The 22068-nt window shown below is 36.0% G+C and overlaps 1 non-coding gene across 1 annotated transcript in view; it reads left to right on the top strand.

Moving 5' to 3' along the window:
* The first annotated feature begins 2641 nt into the window (after window positions 1–2641).
* LOC127486645 (uncharacterized) overlaps window positions 2642–22068 on the top strand; it is a 122513-nt gene continuing 103086 nt past the window's right edge. The window contains exons 1-2 of the transcript XR_016223733.1: window positions 2642–2742; window positions 14595–14831. This is a non-coding gene — a transcript (uncharacterized LOC127486645). The remainder of the gene's footprint in view (window positions 2743–14594; window positions 14832–22068) is intronic.

Genomic DNA, 22068 nt, shown 5'->3' with positions numbered 1-22068 from the left:
CCCACTCTCACCATTGCTATTTAATATAGTACTGGAAGTTTTAGCCAGAGCCATTATGCAAGATAAAGAAATGAAAGGGATACAAAATGGGAAGGAAGAATTAAAACTATCCCTCTTTGATATGATTATTTATTTAGGGGATCCAAAGAACTACACTAAGAGACGATTGGAACTCATAGAAGAGTTGAGCAAAGTAGCAGAATTCAAAATCAATGCTCAAAAATCAACAGCCTTTGTATACACAGGTAATGCCATGGCTGAGAAAGAACTTCCACGATCAATCCCACTCACAATAGCTACAAAAAATACCTTGGAATAAACTTAACCAAGGATGTCAAAGATCTCTACGATGAGAATTTAAAAACCTTAAAAGAGAAATAGAAGAGGATACCAAAAAATGGAAAAATCTTCCATGCTCATGGATTGGAAGAATCAATATCATCAAAATGTCCATTCTCCCAAAAGCAATTTACAGATTCAATGTGATACCAACTAAGATACCAAAGACATTCTTCTCAGATCTGGAAAAAAGTGATACTGAAATTCATATGGAGGCACAGGAGATCTCAAATAGCTAAAGCAATCTTGTACAACAAAAACAAAGCTGGAGGCATGACAATACCAGATTTAAAAACATACTACAGGACAGTTATAATCAAAACAGCCTGGTACTGGTAAAGAAACAGATGCACCCTCCATAGTGGCTCTACTTTGCACCATATCTTCATGTCATCTTGTCTGTTCCCCGCTTTGTTGTAAGTTTTGATGTTTCCTGTTCGAGCCAATTCTAGTTGTTTTCATAATCCATCTTCTTGGGCTGGTGCCGTGGCTCACCTGCGGTGCCAGCACCCTGGGTTCTAGTCCCGGTTGGGGCGCTGGATTCTGACCCAGTTGCTCCTCTTCCAGTCCAGCTCTCTGCTGTGGCCTGGGAAGGCAGTGGAGGATGGCCCAAGTGCTTGGGCCTTGCACCCACGTGGGAGACCAGGAGCAAGCATTTGTCTCCTGGCTTCGGATTGGCACAGCATGCCTGCCATAGCAACCATTTGGGGGGTGAACCAACAGAAAAAAGGAAGACCTTTCTCTCTCTCTCTCTCTTTCTCTCTCACTGTCTAACTCTGCCTGTCCAAAAAAAGAAAGAAATAATCCATCTTCTTTAGATTCATCTTATTGTTGCTCTTCAGACTTTCCTCATATCACTGATTACCCTGATGTCTTCCTTGCTTGTGTTTCCATTTTCTTTCACTTCGTCAGTGCCTGTGATCTTAGACAAGGACAGAGGATGCACTGTAGTCACCTAAGTGAACCAAATAGCCCATATCCCCAGCACTTGTGTGCTTAGCTTCTGCAGAGAAGTATCAGTGATATCCATGAGGGAAGAGTAAATTATACGGCCTCTTAGGATCTGATCACCATGGGAAAAGTAGAGCAAGATAAGAGGACAGAATTATATTTGGAAGAAGTAGGAATATTCACTTTAAATAGGTTAGTCCGTGTTGTTCTGAGAGATGGCTATGGAGCACAGACTTGAAGGGAGTGACAGTGTGGACGTGTTCAGAGGAGAAGCATCAGGATAAGGTCAGCAAGTCAGGGATCCTAAGCCAGGAGCTTGATGAATGTGTTCGAGAAAAATGAAAAGACCAGTGTGGTTGTAGCAGAAGGAAGGGTGAGGGGAGGCGAGTTCAGAGCAGTTACAGGTAGCTGGATAATGTGCTATGTTTCTAGTCCTAGAAATGTCTCTAGTTTGACCCAGAGTGAGATGAGTAAGTATGGTGGATGAAGTAACCTGAATTTTAGTTTTCACAGATATCCTTGTTACTTTTTTAAAACACAAAGTTCATTACAATTGCAATTAAAATGATCTTCAGGATAAATTTCCAACCTCATAAATCGATGAAACTGTCTTTCCCAAGACATCCAAGTAAAAAAAATCAGTCTACAATATGAGACTTCATAATTATTTACTAAGGTGTATTGCCAGCCATAATTGAAAGAAATGACAGAATAATATAGGTGGAAATTGTTAAGGAATAGCTTGGGAGGGTATTGGAACGTGAGCTTCATTTTAAAGCTCATCCATACACCAGATTAGTCTCTGCTGAGAAAGGAGCCTCCCTCATCAAGGTGGACTGAAGGTGGGGATCATTATCTAAACAAAGAATTTCCCACGGGACAGGGAGAAGGCCTGTCTGTGAGTGAGAATTTATGCAGATGCCAGACAGAGTTAGATTGCAACACCACCAGAAAGAGGGGAGGGGATAAGTGTAGCTTTTTAAGTAGAGGAATCTAATAATGCAACCAGTTTTTAGACAGTCACCTAGCAGATGGGTCTGCTAAGTTAGGGAGAAGTTAGCCTTCTCCCTAACTTAAGAGGCATGTTCTTGTTATGTCTTCCCTAAAATCATGAGTTGTGACCAAAGAAGGCTTCTGCTATTTTTCTGGATGTTCTGTGCCTGACATCAGGATGAAAAAGATGAGGAAGAGTCCTGTGTGCTCTTCTGTGTTTTGCTCATTGAGTTTTAGTCCCTGGCCCCTCTAATGATATTTACCTTCAAATGGGTAATATTAGCACGAGATAGCTATGACAAACTGAACGAATAATTGTAAAGTCTGATGTATACATAAATGCAATGTTTTGTTCACTAGGTAACAGGACCGGTCCTCTCCGCTGCAGTAACTATGACAACCTAGATTCTGTCAGTTCTGTTTTGGTTCAGAGTCCTGAGAATAAGATTTAGTTACAAGGTATGTTGGTAACATTTAACTAACAGTCTACAAGCATGGTTGGAAAATTCTCTTATTGGGACTTCTTTAAAATCAGCCATGTGTACAGTGGCAGGTGGTTCAAACCCTTGTAAAATGTTATTTCATAATTTTTCAGCCATATAAACCATCTAGACCAGATGATGAAGATGTCAAAATTCACTTTTCTTTTCAAATTAGGTACTATATATCAGTGTTGGGCACCAAACAATATGTTGTGCCCAGATCGTTAGATCCCTGCAGAGACCCCCAGAGAGTCGATCACACCGAACTGCAAAAGCAAGGTTTATTCGGGAGTACAAGCCGTGACAGGGACCCCATCCAACCAACCAGCACAGTGGAGGTAGGAGTGAGGCCCCGGTCTTTGGGAGAGATTTTAAAGGAAAAAGGGCTACCTCAGCAGGAAAGAAGAGTTACATACAGCATGGAAGCTCTGGGTACAGGGAGTTACTTTGTTTAGCAATCTCTACTGTGCTGTCCTTGGTCTACCGAGCTAGCTGTCCCTGGTAAGCTTTGATATCTCCAGAGTGCCTGAATGCCTGCTTTTACAAGGACTCGGGTCTGCTATGGGAAAGGGAGGCTGCTTGCTTTTAAAATGGAGTCACTTCGGTTCTTCAGCAATGGAAAGTTTTTCTGGGTAATGTTTTTCTTGTAAGCAATAATTTTTGTCTCCTTAAATAGTAGAGGCCTACTGGGCTCTCCTTTCCCTTGTAAATGATAGTAAAAGTTGTAACCATGTTTATTGGTGATGTAAACGATCTGTTGGATTTAAAATTTAAACTAATATGGAAGCAAGACTGCATTCTTCTGATTAATAGAAATATACTTGAGAACATATCAACAAAATACTTGAATTCACATTATTTTCATTTTGAAAGATCAAATTTGTGCTAGTGTTAATGATTTGCAATTTTCTATTGAATGCTGATAGATAATTCAATAGAGAATGTTTTATTCATATTAACTTTTATAAATATGTACTATCACCAGAGTGGTTATAAATATGCATACTTGCTCATTCTTATGGTTGAGGAAGAGTTTTGGATACACAGGTTGAAATATGCTCGTTGAACAAGTTCAGAAGTCTTGGTGATGACTTGTGTATATATTAAGTTGACTGATCAAAGAGGTGATTTTGAGTTGTTATTCTCTAGTATTTTTTGGAAGTATATACATTAGAGCTCCATTTACATTATTCAGCTTTACATGCAAATGCTTAAAACTTTATGAAACTTCATTCCTCAACTTTCCGTATGCATTTGAGATACAGGAAGACTGAGAGAAACAGGCAGATGGAGGGAGTGCTTCTGTCCTCTGGTTTACTCCCCTAAATGGCCTACAGTGGTCTGGGCTGGACTACGGCTTTCCAGGAGCTGAGAACCCTCTGCTGCTCCCAGAATGGCTTTCAAGGATTCAGTTACCTAAGCCATCATCACTGTTCCCAGGGGCTGCATTGGCAGAAAGCTGGAATGGGAGCTGGAGGCAGGCATTGAACCCAGGCACCCTGATGTGGAAAATGAGCATCGTAACTGGTGGATTCACTGCTGGCCAAATACTCTTCTCTCTTCAACATTTCAGTCTTAACAAACGTAACAGCATTCATTTGTATAAATTACCAGAAGGGCTGGCCTAAGCTGCTGCTTGCAAAGCCAGTGTCTCATGCTGGAGCTCTGAGTCAAGTCCTGGTTGTTTCACTTTTGATCCAGATTCCTGTTAATGTGCCTGAGAAGGTGATGGAAGATGACCCAAGAGCTTGGGCACTTGGATGCATATGACAGACCAGTAAGGAGCTCCTGGCTCTTGGTTTTGACCTAGTCCAGAACTGGCTGTTGTGGCCATTTGGGGAGTGAACCAATTAATGGATAATCAGAGTCTCTGCATCTGTCCCTCTCTATCACTCTGCCTTTCAAATACATAAATATAAATACTTAAATGAACATTTCAATTATCTTAAAATTACCATAAATACTAACTACCTGTGATTTATTTTTGTATAAAAACATGTATAAAGTACTTAATATTTCAAGACTTTGAATGTTATACAACTTATCAATATTTTACATTTAAACTTACTGAGATATTTTCTCTAAGTAGAAATTCAATCTTTCAATAATTACTTGTAATATCTATGTATTACTGTTTCTTCCTTTTTAATGTATGGATTAACTTTCTTTGAAATATTGATTTCAATCAAAAAAATAAAAATGTCCAATTTTCTATTTTAAAAATTGCTTTATCACAAAGATTACTTATTGAAACATTTCTTTTATTCTCAGAATCAGTGCTTATTTTCAGAATAGTATATCATAAAAACAAACTTTAGCCTCCCATCTTGAAAAAAAAGTAATGTAGGGAATAAATAGTCTTCCCTGTTGTGTAATTAGTATTTCTTCTCTTCAATTGATGTGACTTAGAGATGCATATCTGCATCTTTCACTTTTTTTCTGCTTTCCAGGCTTGAATTTTCAATTGTCTAGTGCAATTTATTTTACATCCCTGCAAACCTTACTAAAGATAATCTCGGGAAATCAATTTTAAATCCCTCAACATTCTGTATATTGTTCTTTTTGATTGTACTTCAAGTCCAAGCATACTGTCAATTCACCTTCTAGAACTCAGCATTAGCTGTAGCCTTTCACTTCACACGACAGTGTACAGTATTCACCAGTGTGATCAATATAACCTTGTGCATCTTTCTGAATGGCATTAAAGCTCCATCTCACTGTGAGTAGCAACTGAAAAACCAGTGTCACTGAACAAGAGTTTATTAAGGTTACTGCTGTAGGTCTTTGTGTCTTCATGCTTAGCTAGCTAATTTTAAGTTGGTTTAATGAATGGGCGGATATAGATACAGCTGATAGGGACATAGACAGGAGGAAAACAGTCTGTGTTTCTACTGTGTTTTATTTCTAACCATACAGTGTTCGGTTCAATTTTGAATCTTCCCACTTCATTGAGAACAATATGAGAAAATGACGGTTTTTTTCAGTAAAGACCTTCTTTCAAACCTCAAACCTTATAATAGAAGAAGCATAGCTCCTGTAGCGGAATTTTATTAGAACCAAGCAAAGAAAGTGTCAGTAATCATGAAAGTCAGATACATTAAGCACAAAATCAGAATAAAAACCCATAACTTAACTATCTACATAATATAACATTATGAAGATGGAATCTGAAAGTATGCAAATAACATTAATTTTGATGAAAGTTAAATGAAATTAATGTCTTCCAGCAATAAGCTGGGTTTATCAGTTTCTTTAACCTTGAAATCTGACTTTGCCAGTAAAATTACAGAACAGATATTTTTCAAAAAATAAAGAGCCTATGAGCCCATATATAGTATAGCAATTAAGATGCCCCTTTAGATGCTTATGTCACATATCAGAGTGCCTGGGTTCCAGTCTCAGCTCTACTTACAGAAATTGAAAGAATTTGTCACCACCCATATAGCCCTGCAGAAGATGCTTATGGATGTTCTGCACACAGAAACACAAAACATGTTCATCACTACAGAAGAAGGTAAAGGAAGGACATCTCCCAGTAAAAGTACAAAGTAAATATAAAGTCAACAATAGGAATATTTATGGAAAAATGGCAGGGCAAGGTTGTTATTTATCAATAGTCAACTTGAATGTAAATGGCCTCAACTTTCCAGTGAAAAGGCACAGACAGGCTGAATGGATTAAAAAACAATACCCATTGATTTGCTGCCTACAGGAAACATATCTCACTAACAAAGATGCAGGAAGACTGAAAGTGAAAAGCTGGAAAAAGATATTCCATGCTAACAGAAACCAAAAAAGAGCTGGTATAGCCATCCCAACATCAGACAAAATATACACTACACAAAAAACTGTTAAAAGAAACAAAGTAGGACACTATGTAATAATTAAGAGATCAACTCAACAGGAAGATGTTACTATGTTAAATGTATATGCATCTAATTACAGGACACCTGGATATTTAAAAGAAATGTTAAGGGATCTAAAGGAGGTTCTAGACTCAAATACAACAGTAATGGGGGATTTCAATACCACACTTTCAGCAATGGACAGATCAACCAGACAAAAAATCAGCAAGGAAACAGTAGAGTAAATTAACACTATAAACCAAATGGTCCAATCTAAATATATAGTCTCCACCAAGAGATATTGGAACTTGTAGAAGAGTTTCATAAAGTAACAGGATATAAAAATCAATACACAAAAATCAATAGCCTTTGTATATACAGACAACGTCATGGCTGAGATTGAGTTTTTAAGATCAATCCCATTCATAATAGCCACACATATAAAAAAATTAAAAAAACCTTGGAATAAATTTAACCAGGGATGTCAAAGTTCTCTATGATGAGAATTATAAAGATTCAAGAAAGAAATAGAAGAAGATACAAAAAAATGGAAAATCCTCCATGATTATGGATTGGAAGAATCAATACCAACAAAATGTCCATTCTTCCAAAAGCAATTTACAGATTCAACATGACACCAATAAACATATCAAAGACATTCTTCTCAGATCTAGAAAAAAGGATGCTGAAATTCATATAGAAATATAGGAGATCTTGAATTGCTAAAGCAATTTTATGCAACAAAAACAAAGCCAGAGGCATCACAATAGTAGATATCAAGAAACACTACAGTTATAATCAAAACAGTCTGATACTGGTACAAAAACAGATGGATAGACAAATGAAATAGACTAAAAATGCCAGAAATTAATCCAAGAATCTACAACCAGCTTATATTTGATCAAGGAGCTAAAACCAGCCCCTGGAGCAAGGACAGTCTCTTCAATAAATGGTGCTGGAAAAACTGGATTTCCACAAACAGAAGTATGAATCAAGAACCCTACCTTTATACCTTACACGAAAATACATTCCAAATGAATTAAAGAGCTAAATCTATGACCTAATACCATCAAATTATTAGAGAAAATTGGAGAATCCCTGCAAGATATTGGTCAGGCAAAGAACTCTTGGAAAAGACCCCAGAGATACAGTCAAATCCAAAATTGACAAATGAGATTACATCAAATTGAGAAGCTTCTGTACTACAAAAGAAATATTCAGGAAAACAAAGTGGCACCCCACAGAATGGGAGAACTTACTTGCAAACAATGCAACTGATAAACAATCAATAACCAGAATATATAAAGAGATAAAGAAACTCAACAACAAAACAAACAACTCAGTTAAGAAATGGGTAAAGGACTTATTCAGACATTTTTAAAAGAGGACATCCAAATGGCCAACAGACACATGAAAAAAATGTTCTGGACCACAAGCCCTCAGGGAAAGAAAAATAAAAACCACAATGAGGTTTCACTTAACCCCAGTTAGAATGGCTTTCATACAGAAATCAACTAACAACAGATGCTGGCAAGGATGTGGGGAAAAAGGTACCCTAATGCATTGTTGGTGGGCAGGTATACTGGTAAAGACACTGTGGAAGACAGTATGGAGATGTCCAAATCTGAATATAGACCTACTATACAATGCAGCCATCCCACTCCTGAGAGTTTACCAAAAGGAAATGTAATCAGCAAATAAAAAAAATTATATGCACCCCCATGTTTATTGCAGCTCAATTCACAATAGCTAAGATGAGGAATCAACCTAAATGCCTGTCAACTGAAGACTAGATGAAGAAATTATGGAATATGTATTCTACAGAATACTATACAGTGTTTAAAAAAATGAAATCCTGTCATTTGCAACAAAATGGGTGAATCTGGAAAATATACTAAGTGAAATAGGCCAGTCCCAAAGGGACAAAAACCATATGATGTCCCTTATGTGTGATAACTAATACAGCCCCTAAGAGGAAATATGTAGAAGTGAAATTGACACTTTGAGAAGCAATGACTTGAACAGCGCTTGTCTTGAATCCTGAGGAACAGTTTTTCTTTTCTTTTCCTCATTCTATTTGTTGAACTCTTAACATAAAGTTAATCATATGTATAAAAAGTCTATTTAAAATAGATGTCAGCAAAAAAATAAGGGTGGGAATAAGAGAGGGAGGTGGAAGTTTGTAACTGTAAAGCTTTATAGTTCTGCATACATTCCTATGGACTTACTTCTAAGGGTACATTTTTAAAACTTGCCATAGGACCTCAAATCCCCTTAAGCTGGGTGATAAAAGTGCCATTTTAAGTGTTAAAGTGACCATATTAAGCATTCAAATGATCATATAGATATGATTAAGTGTTAAAGTGATAACATAAATAAGATCACATGTTTGGTAATACTAACAGATAGAATTAAAAGGAGAGAATGTTCTAACATGGGAAGGAGTCCACGCAGCAGACTCATAGAATGACAATCACTTTAAGTAATACTCTGACCTGAGAATCAGCCCATAAGACATTCTGGTCTGCCTGAAAAGCCCATGAGAGCATTTAAGGCATGGAGAGGCAATGCACTGTGGAAAAATGTACTAAATGAAGGATCTCTATGAGAGTGACTCCAGTGGAAGGAAGTGACCATCAAAGAAGGATGCACTTTTCTCTGAAGGGAGGAGAGAATTTCCACTATGCTGATGGTCTTGTAAATACTGGCAGAGTTTGTGGACTCAAAAGACTTCCATAGCCTAGGCAGTTCATGTCAAGAGCCTCAGGTGGTCACTGAAGTCGTACATCAGATTGTTAATTGTTGGGGTCAGCGCTGTGGCACAGTGGGTTAATGCCCTGGCCTGAAGTGCCAGCATCCAATATGGGTGCTGGTTTGAGACCTGGCTGCTCCACTTCCCATCCAGCTCTCTGCTATGGCCTGGGAAAGCAGTAGAAGATGGCCCAAGTTCTTGGGCCCCTGCACCTGCATAGGAGACCCAGAGGAAGCTCCTGGCTCCTGGCTTCAAATTGGCGCAGCTCCGGCTGTTGCAGCCAATTGGGGAGTGAATCATCAGATGGAAGACCTCTCTCTCTCTCTCTCTCTCTCTCTGCCTCTCCTCTCTCTATGTAACTCTTTATTTCAAATAAATAAGTAAATATTTTAAAAATTGTTAATTGTTAAATTAACGACAGGAGTCACTTTGCACTAATTCCCCATTCAGGACCTCAGTCCTCAGTGGGTTGCATTATGAGAGTAAACCGTAAAACCAGTTCTCAAACAGTTGTGTGTGTGTGTGTGTGTGTGTGTGTGTGCAAATTGTTGAAATCTTTACTGAATATAGAATTGGTCTTCTGTGTATAAAGTTAATTAAAAATGAATGTTAATGGAGAACGAGACTGGGAAAGGGAGAGGGAGGAGTAAGTGGGGTGGGAGTAGGGGTGGGAAGGTAGGTATGGTTGGAAGAATCACTATATACCTAAAGTTGTAGTTATGAAATTTGTACTCATTAAATAAAAGGTTTCTTTGGGAAAATAAATGAAGTGTGAAGTGTGAATGAATAAGAAAAGATTTTTATAAAGAAATACATTTGAACAATAATATATAGGGAAAGTGGAATGAAATTGTGACCTCAAAGAATCCATAATATGTATATGTATGTGTATGTATACACATGCATGTATATATATATTGCATATATGTCTGTAAGCATTATGTATAGGGACATATCTAGATATATAACATTATAGATATATATCTTATTCATATACTTGTACTATTAAAAATATATATATTAATGGCAAATTATCAATATTAGATTCCACTGCTGTATAAATACATGCAGTGTAATATTTTTATTTTGAAATATACATATTTACATACTGCAAAAGGAATGAACTAATTATGGCCTATTTAATATATAATCTAAATTTTAGATGGAATTTAATATATTCCAAAGGAGTGCTTCCTATTTCTAAAGGATTTTATGTGGGACATGATCAAAATAGAATTAGAGACACTAGTCAGCTATTTATCTTGCTACACAATTTTTATGTGATACAAATGACTTTTCTTGAAGACTCTCATATGAAGACTCTCATAAGCTTTATAAAATTATACTTTTTATAAAATCTTTCTTTTCTATTCTCCCATTCTGGAGCTCCAAATAAATGTATTTTAGCTCTTCCTAGCTTGACCCATATGTATCTGAAGCTGTCTTCTGTGTAAAATATTTCTTTGTCTTTTCTTAAAATTTTTTATTTATTTATTTGGAAGAGCTACAGAGAGGCAAGGCAGAGAGAAAGAGAGGGGTCTTCTGTCTGCTGGTTCCCTCCCCAGATGTCCACAATGGCCAGAGCTGTGCCAGTCCAGAGCCAGGAGCCAAGAGCTTCTTCCTCGTCTCCCATGTGGGTTCAGGATCCAAAGGACCTGGGCCATCTTCTACTAATTTTTCAAGCTGTAGCAGATAGCTGGATGGGAAGTGGAGCACCTAGGACTCAAACCTGCACCTATATGGGACGCCGGCACTGCAGGCAGTGCTTAACCTGCTATGCCATAAAGCCAGCCTCTCTGTCTTTTTATTAGTTTACTTCAATATATTCTCCAGAGGTGTTCCAGCTTACTAATTATATCCTCTGCTGTGTCTGTTCTGTTACATCCATCAATTTCCCTTTAAATTCCATTTATGCTTTGTTATTTGCATAATGTCTGTTTACATATTATTTTTATAATTTATAATTTTTCCAAATTGTTTATTTTATCATTTAATTTTGCCCACAGCTTGGAAATCAATTTATAGTTCATCTTTGATAGCCTTTATGTTGTTCCTTTGCTACTTGTGTGTTCATGTTATTGAGATTGGTTTCTGGTGTTATGTATGCATCTGTAAAAATAATTTTGAAGTTTGACGATGTTTGTATCTTTTAGAGAAACTTTTCTTTATTTCCCACAGTCCTTTCATCTATTTTGAATTCAGCCACTGTAAACTAGGTTTCATAACCAGTGAAAGCTAATCGGTAAATTCGTTTGGTTGGGTGTTGCAGTTTTTCTCTGCTTTTTGGGTTTGTACCTTGTCTGGGTTCCTATAAATCCTAAGGAATTTTCTCTCTTTGCATTTGCATTTTGTGTCTCAAAATGTTGATTTCTTCTTTGACACCAGGCAAAACTCTCAAAACTCTCAGAGACAAGATGTTTCCAATATTGTACTTTCTCAGGAGAGATTTTATTTTATTTTTTTGCCAGATTAGCATGCTGAAATTCTCCCTGCCTTGTTGGCATTTTGGTCCCTTTAAGCTGATCATTTTTTTTTTACTGTTTATTTAGCTTTTCTAGTTGTTCCCAAAGAAGAGAGTTGGTTCAGAACAAACTAGTCCTCTGGTGCTGTTAACATTCATATTTTACTTGTGATTTTCAGCTTCTCACAGTTGTTCTACCTCATAGTCAGTCTGTTGCCCTGAATTCCTAGAACCATGGGAAGTGTGATCAGTGAGTGTTTCTACCCTCCTTTCTGTAGTTTTTGAAGATTCCATAGGGGTAGTCCCCAGCTTCTCTAACTTCCCTGCCACAGCAGTCCAAATTGTCTCTTCATGTATCAATTACCATTTATGTTGGTGGACCGGTAATACAGTGACAATCAATGTTTCAAATAATCTGTCACTGTATTTCATCCATATTTTTGTATGGTTGTACAAAATGTGAGTTTATATATGTATAGAAACTAGAGCAGATACTGTCTAAGCCCATCTCAGCCTTTTCTCTCCAATAAAAGTACAAATATACCTATGCATTGAAAATTACAGTACAATAGTTTGTTCAATGTTTTCTTTGTTTCCTGTAAAATTAAACTTAACATATATTTGTAGTCTCCAAATATCTGGCTAAACAAAATTTTAGTTACTGTAGCTGTTCTAGTAGTTATATACTTTTTCCTGAGTTCCATTAGCAGACATGGAGGCAGGTTCATGTATTTTTAGTACTTGATGGGAGGTATTCAGAAGAAAATACTAGTTATTTCTGAATTGAAGGGTAATTTTGGGTGACCCATAGAATTAGACTCTCATAGGATATTTCTTACTTTATATTCCCAGGTCATTTGGCCATTTCATCTGCCTTAGATGAAATACATTACTGTCTAGTATACTTTCATTCTTCGTCCCCCAACGCTTTAATGTCTTTCCTATGATCCCATCATTTAGCTCCTTTTGGGCTCTTAAAATTGCTTTTAATACATTTTATGTCTAAAAAAGTACCAGATTAACCCATCTAGATAAAAGCTTTTTAAATCCAAGTGAATTAATCCCCTTATATAGGAATTCCAATTAACATGATTTATTTTTCTAAACAACTCACTTGTTGCCCTTGATAGCCCCTATGAATTGAGCCATCATATTACTTTCTATTATATATATATTTAAATCCCTCTATTCATTTGTGTGTGTGCTGGTAATGAGTCATCATTTGCTGTGAGCAGCCAATTTTCCATGGTCAAAAAAGCCGTGTGTCAAGTAGCATCTTAGTCCTGCTTTATTCATGAAAAAGTTTCCTTATCCTTGCAAACTTAGTATAATAATTGCTCCGCCAAGTAATTACATGTACTGAATTACATGTATCCCTGGTATTGTATAATATTATTATATAGTTGCAGCTTTTAATTTTCTTAAATGTGCTACAAATGTATTTTTAGGACAAGTATAGGCATCAGTCATCATCTTACCTAAAATTTCTCTTTGAAATGGGAGAAATTTGATAAATATTTTTACTTGAGGTGGAATAAAATTATTATAAAGGTGAATGTATATGTAATGAGTATGGTTTACTTATGTGATAAATGGGAGAGTTAATCTGAAAAAATGATGTAGATATAATTGCCAGTGTATTTTCAAAGTTCCCTAGATGTTAATTCCATAATTTTTATTAAATTAACATCAATAGTCAAGTATCAAAAGCTTGCTTATTTTTTGTTAGAAATGAAGCATGTAAAAGTTTTTTTTTAAATTCCGGTTTGTTGCAAATGATGACTTGGTATTGCCTAAATGTGCTCTTATTCATTTTTACCTACTAGCTAGCTTGAATATATAGCCATTAATAACTTTTCTAGCATATCAAACATTATAAAATTAAAGCTATATTTTTCTTTAAATATCATAATAAATGAAGAATTCCCAAAGACTTCCAAATAATATTTTTTGGTATTTTTTCATTTTTAATGTTTTTCTTAAGATATAACTTTACCGCACTTTCATGTAGAAAATTAAGGAGCTAGATCAGTGGGCAGTCTTGACAAATGACAAAGGTTTGAACTGTGGAATATCTAAATCAGTCCAAATGTTCTTCTCAATTACATCAGCAAACCCACTCAGTAAGTCTAAAAAGCAAGTCAGATACTTTAAGGTCTTAATGAATTACATAGTTTTTTTTTTTTTTTTTTTTTTTTTGACAGGCAGAGTGGACAGTGAGAGAGAGAGACAAAGAGAAAGGTCTTCCTTTTTCTGTTGGTTCACCCTCCAATGGCCGCTGCAACCGGCGCACTGTGCTGATCTGAAGCCAGGAGCCAGGTGCTTCTCCTGGTTTCCCATGCGGGTGCAGGGCCCAAGGACTTGGGCCATCCTCCACTGGCTTCCCGGGCCACAGCAGAGAGCTAGACTGGAAGAGGAGCAACCAGGACAGAATCCGGCACCCCGACCGGGACTAGAACCCAGTGTGCCGGTGCTGCAGGTGGAGGATTAGCCTATTGAGCCGCAGCACTGGCTAAATTACATGGTTTCTAAGAGTCCATATTCATGGGGTCAGCATAAGCTATAAAAATAAGAATGTTTGAAAATACCTAGACATAAATAATTTTCTAATGAAAGCTTTAAAATACACATTTATCAATTAATGTATATTTTTACTGGTTATTGAATACTGTTAATAGGTTTTTTGGTTGGGTTTTGTGTTGTTGTTATTGTTGTTTACTGTTTTCTGTATTGAAGCCAACGTTTTTGATTTCTCTGCTTGTTCTCTACAGGGCTTCAAGTTCTCCTTCCAGACTATCTCCAGGAGTGCTTTGTACAAGCAGCTCTGAGCTACATCGCTTGCAATTCGGAAGGAGAGTTTATCTGCAAGGACAATGACTGCTGGTGTCAGTGTGGCCCCAGGTTCCCAGAATGCAACTGCCCCTCCATGGACATCCAAGCTGTGGAAGAGAATCTTCTTCGAGTAACTGAAACCTGGGAAGTCTACAACAGCAACTTTGAGGAGTCAGGTAAGGCACATGTTCTCATGGAACATTTTCAAACCTTGATCAACAAATACCTAAAAGATTTTGCCTTCCAGGAAGAATCTACTATACACTTGGAAGGTCTTTTTAATTATTCTTTCAGATGGACATACATTGCTCTTATGACTGGCTTGTCAGAATTTTGCTAAAAGAATGTCTGGTGCTTTGTGTATTACTATGCTACTGACACTACGGTAGAATCTGCTATTAAAATGATGTAGGCATTTATTAAAGAAAAGTCTTGCTTTTCTCCATGCAAGAATTTTCATCTGACAGTTCTACCTTGGCTAGTGTTCCCTGAATTTCGTTTGTGAGACCAAACATAGCATTTGTTCTACACCTTGTTTACATGAACATGATTTCCCTAAGGGCTCACCCTCATGCAACTACTTATTTTAGAAGCAAAGTGTATCCATTTTTATTTAACAGTGCATATCTTTTATGTCATTCTAAAATTTTATTAGTGTGTGTGTTTCCAATATTTTTTTACTTATTTGCTGCATAACCTGTAGTAGTATACATGTATAAAGCATTGCTATTTAAAGCAATATAAGACTATTGATAGGGCTTATTTAATAATTCATGTTAAAAGGATAACAAAAATCGCTGCAGTGTGGTGAGTTTGATTATATAGAATTTAATTGGAAATGTTTTATATGACTAAATTTTAAATAAGCAAAGATGTTTCAGCTGCAAAGATGTGCTTGTGTATTACAATTCATCTGATGTGTCATTTCTTCAAACACACTTAAAAGGTGTCCAAAATATGTATCAAACAAGAAAAAGCATGATGGTGATTTCAACAGAACATGGACTTTTGGTTGGAAAAAACCAAGGTATTATATAGAATAAAACGGTGTCTAGATTTGGGAAGACTGATAATTTAAAAAGAGTTAAGATTATTTAGAATACATATATTTAAGCAAAAGACTTCATGAATACAAAAGAACTCACAGACGCAGAGAGAGGGATGGTAGATACCAGAGAAAGGAGATGGAGGAGCTAGAATTCTGATGACAAAATGTTACAAAGTTTCAGTTAGAAAGGATGAAAGACTTTTTTATGTTCATTGCAGAGATATGACAACAATGAATAATAATGTATTATATATTTATCAATTTTAAGTACATATATTTCACATATTTTCTTTACAAAAATGATACGTTTTTGAAGTGAAAGATACATGGATTAATCATGGCCGATTGTACACATGAATCATGACATCAAATTATACACCATAAAAGGATTTTCAAAAAGTTCATAGAAGTGCATATTTTGAAAAAACTGTGGATTTCAAGAAATGTTTGCATCAAAATAAACATTTTGTTTCCAATTTCCCTGATCTTTTTGAAGTAGCCTTATATACAAAATGATCAGTTGTCAATTTACAACCAAATTTTAAAAGATCAACTATGAGGAGAGGATTGGCAACAAAATAGGCAAGGATGGGAAACCCAAAAGAATGATGAATGTATTCTGAGATTCTGCACTTGCTTTTCCTTTTGGCATATTTATCCATATTCAAGACATATTTCAAGACTGAGAATAAAGTATCAACCCCTGGAAAATGCTGCTGCTCCCAGATAGAGAAACCAGAAGAGCTTTTTGCAGTCACCCTAGACTTAGGTCATATAATTGGGAGCTTAAGGTGTCTTAAGTGTACAGACCATCTCTCCTCTGGGACAACTCCTTTATTCTGAATCTGCACATGACAAGTGGATAAAGATTTACACTGGTAAATCCTGGATGTGGAACTGAGTCTTTTGCAGTAGTGCAGGCTTGCCATTTCACATACTAATCAGGTAACGTGGCAGAACAGGAATAAACAGAGGAAAATAGAGTCCTATTGAAATCTAGCATTGGCACAGCTCACACTGTGATCCTTAGGAGTTGATTCTGAAAAGATCAACTCTCCATTGCAGCATCTAATAAATGATTGAGAGGGCGTGCTCCTGAGGAAGAAAACATTTTCTGGGACCACTGTGATTCTTTTTAAACAATATGATGGATATAGAATCCTAATTTATAAATATGTGTGCTGACAAAATTTTATGGATAGTATTACAGAGAAATAAACCAGAAAATAGAAGCTGTGTTATCTAGATTGTAAAACTAGAAGGAAATAATTTCAGATTATTATTACTGAAATATTTGAGCAAAAATTGGAAAGAAGTATAAAGTAGATAAAATACTGCAAACTTAATTATAGATTTGTAATATATGAAACTGATTAAAGAACATTCTAAAACAAAAAAAATTGAACATCTAAAACCAATAACTCAAAGTTTCATTTTGATAGGCGTTTTTGGGACAGAGCATGATAGGGCTAGTGAACACAAAGACAGATTAATGGAATATACAGAAATGAAGGCAGTGAAGACTTACATCAGCATGGCATCAGAGGCACAGTAAACCTGCAAGAAATTAAAGTTTATTCAATCAGGAACAAGGAAATCAAATGAGAGTTACTTGATTGCACCAAAATAAAAGCGTAAAGAAGAAAATGGGAAAAATTGGCACCCAGAGATAAATGTGTATTGTTTATGTCACACTCTCTCTACTACTGTGTTTGAAATAAAAAATTTAAGACTTTTATTCATTTTTCATGTGTTTGTTGAAGAGTGCCATTGGCCTCAATAAAATATGTCAAGTGAGATAAAATTCCATTGTAAATGGCATTATGTTAAATGTTACATTTTACTTGTTACATTACATTTACTAAGTAAAATATTAAAATTATAGGACTTGATAAAGTAACAGGATTGTTTCTGTTTATTAAAGATATACTTTAAATATAAAGGCACATATAATTTAAGTTGAAGAGTAGAAAATATAAATAATGTAAAAATCTTCCAAAATAATACTTGAGTAAATTCTAAATCAAGTTACATTAATTGAAATATAAATATTTTATAACAAAATAGTGCAACATGAATATATACCAAAATATTAGTTTATATGGAGCTAAACTTAAAAATTATACCAAATTAGTTATAGACAAAAAATGAACTTTATCCAAGACTTTTGAAATAAAGGAGAAAGACTTGTAATAGAAGAGAAAAATTGAACTCAACATTCAAGAAACCAAGGGCTGCAGGATTTTCAACAAAGGCCTGAGCTCAATGGAAAGCACTGGTGGGCATTCACAGTGAACTTGACAAGCTGGAGGAGGCCATTGGTGTTTGCTAATTATCTCTTACTGAAGTTAGGCTCCCCTTCTTCCAGAGAATCCCACCTGTTTTCCACAATCATTACATTTCAAAAGGGTGCCCCCAGATCCTGAAGAAAGGGGCAATTTTTGTGCAATATTTCCATCTCAATAAAAAGGAAGAATTTACAATTTTCTAAAATGAATGTTCTATGAACAGAGACATCAGTGATTTATCATTAACTTAGAAAAATTGAAGAGAATGTTTGACCCTCTCGGTCAAGACTTAATAACATGTATCCAAATAACATGAAGAAAAATGTCAAACACACACACACACACACACACACACACAAATGTGAGATTTTAACCTGTCTTTCAATAAATGAAATTATAAATTGGATATTATTAGATTAAGCATTTTTGGTTGTTGCTGCTGTAGTCTTCCTTAATTAGATGTAAATTCAGGTTTTTATGAAGATTAGTATGTTGTTTGCCAGCTTTTTAAAGCTAATAAACTCAAGGTCTTTGCCTGTGAAAATGATGTTTATATGAAAAGTAAAGACTGATCTTTAAATAATTAGATTTACTTACAAAACAGCAGAGGTCTTTGACTTCTTTTAATGGTAAATTAATTTCAGAAACATATTGCACTAAATATTTTTATGCATCAAATAGACAGTCAATATTTATAAATTATGGGCTACAAGTTATAAGATTGAATTGTAGAGAGGTAAGATCAATAATGGAGGCATCTCTTGTCAAAAAGGATATTTGGGCATCTGAGAAGTGAGTGAGAGCTAGAAGTGGAATTTGGAAGCATTAAAGGTCCAAAGTAATGGATGTTGGGTCTTCTAAAAGCAGGGAGTACAAAGCAGAATTAAATTAGTCTTTGCAAGGTCATCAATTGAGATTGAAGTCACTGCCCATGCCTAGAACATCCTAATGTCTGAAACTTGTTTAAGTGGATCAAGTACTGTCAAGTTCTATTCAAAAATAAATGACCCTGGGAAAAAAATAACATGTTTTAATCTCAAATGTAGTGAGCAAATATTTTCTATTTTAAATTTAATTTCTAATAAAAAACTATTTAGGTACTCTAAAACATAACACAAAATGAATAAGAAGCAGCATATGAATAGGGCTTGTGCTATCACAGACTCAGAGAGAATGTAAGAAAAATACAATTAATATGTTCATAGAATTAAAGAACAAATTTTATTTTTAAAAAGAACTCCAATAGAACTTGTAATATGTTAATTAGTAAAATTAGAATTAACAGTTAATCAATAGAGTAGACATAGCTTACAATTAATTAGTGTATTAAAGATAAGTTAGAGGGGAGCTGGCACTGTGGCACACTAGGTTAATCCTCCTCCTGCGGTGCCAGCATCCCATAAGGGCGCCAGTTCTAGTCCTGGTTGCTCCTCTTCCAATCCAGCTGTCTGCTGTGGCTTGGGAAAGCGGGGAAGATGGCCCAAGTGCTTGGGCCCCTGCAGGAAAAAGCACCTGGCTCCTGGCTCCGGATGGCATAGCTCCGGCCTTTGTGGCCATTTGGTGAGTGAACCAGTGAAAGGAAGACCTATCTCTCTGTCTCTCTCTGTCTCTCTGTCTCTCTGTCTCTCTCTCTCTCTCACTGTCTGTAACTCTACCTGTCAAGTAAATAAATAAAATCTTAAAAAATGATGTTAGAAGAAACTATCCAGAATAAAGAAAAATTAGAAAAAACAATAAATGTAAAATATTATTAGTCAACTTAGAGAATGTAGGAGAAGTCCTAACATACTTAAACGTTAAGTTGTAGTCCAAACAGAGGATGCACAGACAATGGCAAAAATAATATTTGAAGAAAATAAGAGCTGATACTTTTAAAATCATAGAAGGAAAGCAATCTGTATATTTAAAGAGCTCAAAAATGTAATGTAATTGAACAAAACTGACATTCTGAGATTTGATTGTTGGTTACAGCCCTGCTCTACTGCTGAGAAACAGTATTTTTTTTCTTTTTACTATTTGTTGACTTCTTTACATAGTGGAATGTGAAGCTTATGATCATAAAATAAACTGAAAGTATATCATTGTAAAATTTAAAAGAAAGACTAAGAAAGGAGGAAAGTTGCAGGATGGAGTGTGGGCAAGAGGGAGGATAAGGTGAGATTTATCACTATGCTCCTAAATTTGTATATATTAGATACACGAAATTTGTTCACCTTATATACATTTAGAAAAAATGAAAAAAAAAAAGCTCACCAATCCCCAAGTAGTAAACAAGACAGAAATCCTCATGTGCACTGAAGTTTCCATAATGAAGGTAAAGAACATGAGAAACAGTAAAGAAGATCGTAGAAGCAGCCACAGAAGAGAGCAGAAAAGATGACAAGGAGCCAGCAGATTGAGAGTGGAGTTCCCCAGTTAGAACCAGTCCACGATGCACCATATGTCAAATATGCAAGAATTCCACAACTAACTGAAACATACTATATTCCCTTACAGGTGATCTTTTGTGCTTGTCCTTTGAGAACGTTGTCATTCTGAAATCTTGAAATAGTTTTTAAATGTAGGATTCTATTTTCAAAGTTAATTGAAAATAGATCTTTGTAAGAAAAAAAAAAGAATGGGAATAGGAGAGAGAGGAAGAATGGTGGGAGTGTGGGCGGGAGGGAGGGTAGGGTGAGAAGAATCACTAAATTTGTATACATGAAATTCATGATGTTTGTATACCTTAAATAAATGGTTTCTAGGTAAAAATAAATAAGTAAATGCAAGATTTATTTCTTTCATTTTTACCTTAGATATGTTTTGCTTTGGAATTCACTAGTTTCCTGAATTTTTCTTCAATTCTCGAAGTTTTCCACTTACTGCAACTCCAAAGTACCCTCTCTCCACTCTGCTCATATCCATTCTGGAAAGCTGGGAAATACATATATATGGAATCCACGTGCTTTCTGGAATTCTTAAATTATTGCATGTATTAATGTAGAAAAATACGTAGAAATTGTTCTGGTCTGCCCATTGTATCTCTTGCAGTTCCCTTGTTAAAGTGTTCTTCAGCTCATCTTTTTGTGTTGTCATGCAGATACATGTCATCTTCCAGTTGACAAATTTTCAATTTTTTTCAATATGCCCCTACTTCATTTCTATTTTCAATTACTTATATTCATTTCTACAATTTTCAGTTGGGCTTATCTCTTTATTCAATATTTTTAGCTTTAAGTAAATTTTTATACGTTTAATGCCCCATTTTTTCTTTAAACAAAATTAATTTAAATTGTATTTAAATTTTCGATTTATGACCCTTGGAACATAACCACCAGAAATTGCTGGGGCTCTGTGGGTATTCTTGGCATAGGCCACAGAGCTGAGAGGGTCAGAGGTCATGACTGAGTTCCTGTGAGCCCGCCAGACCTAACTTCAGAGCTCCGTACACACTGGCGATGCATGCTGTGGACAGGTCATTGCCCTGTACAGCTTGCGTGCATAGTGGACTGGGAGTGCTGGGACTGTGAGCTCATTTTAGTTTGTAAAGCAGCTGGTTCACCCTGGCACACATAAGATTGGGGTTGTGAACACAACAGCCCCTCTCCCCATTGCTTATAGCCAGAGGTGCCCCACCATGCCCAATTTGAGCGACACTCTAAACTGTTCCTGCACCTTCAAACAATTGTCAGAGATTCCTGGCCCCACATAGTGCACAGCCCTCGTACTCATGTGTAAGTCTTAGAGCTCCAGAAGCACATTCCCAGGAATAAAACCTTCAATCAAAAAAAAAAAAAAAAAAAAAAAAAAAAAAAAAACAACGCAGCAGAGGAGATAGTAACGACAAATTCCCCAGATTAAAAAAATTAAGTAAACTGAAAATAGATCTTCATAAAAATTAGGAGTGGGGATGTGAGCGGGAGGTGGAAGAAGGGGAAATCCATGGCTGTATTTTATGACGCTCCAATTTTCAGTCCACAACGACAGTCCTGAGTGACGTGGGCCTCTGCTGGTTCTCGCCTCCCACAGCTTCCGCCTCTCTGTTGGAATCTGACTGGAGTTTCTGCTCGCCCCCAGAATTAACAAGCCCTTCCCCAA

This window comes from Oryctolagus cuniculus, chromosome 17, assembly GCF_051225735.1.
Source record: "Oryctolagus cuniculus isolate XC-2025 breed Fujian yellow rabbit chromosome 17, ASM5122573v1, whole genome shotgun sequence".
NCBI classification, from domain to species: Eukaryota; Metazoa; Chordata; class Mammalia; order Lagomorpha; family Leporidae; genus Oryctolagus; species Oryctolagus cuniculus.
The sequence above is the reverse complement of the archived record's forward strand: the minus strand, read 5'-3'. Positions and strand labels throughout refer to the sequence as shown.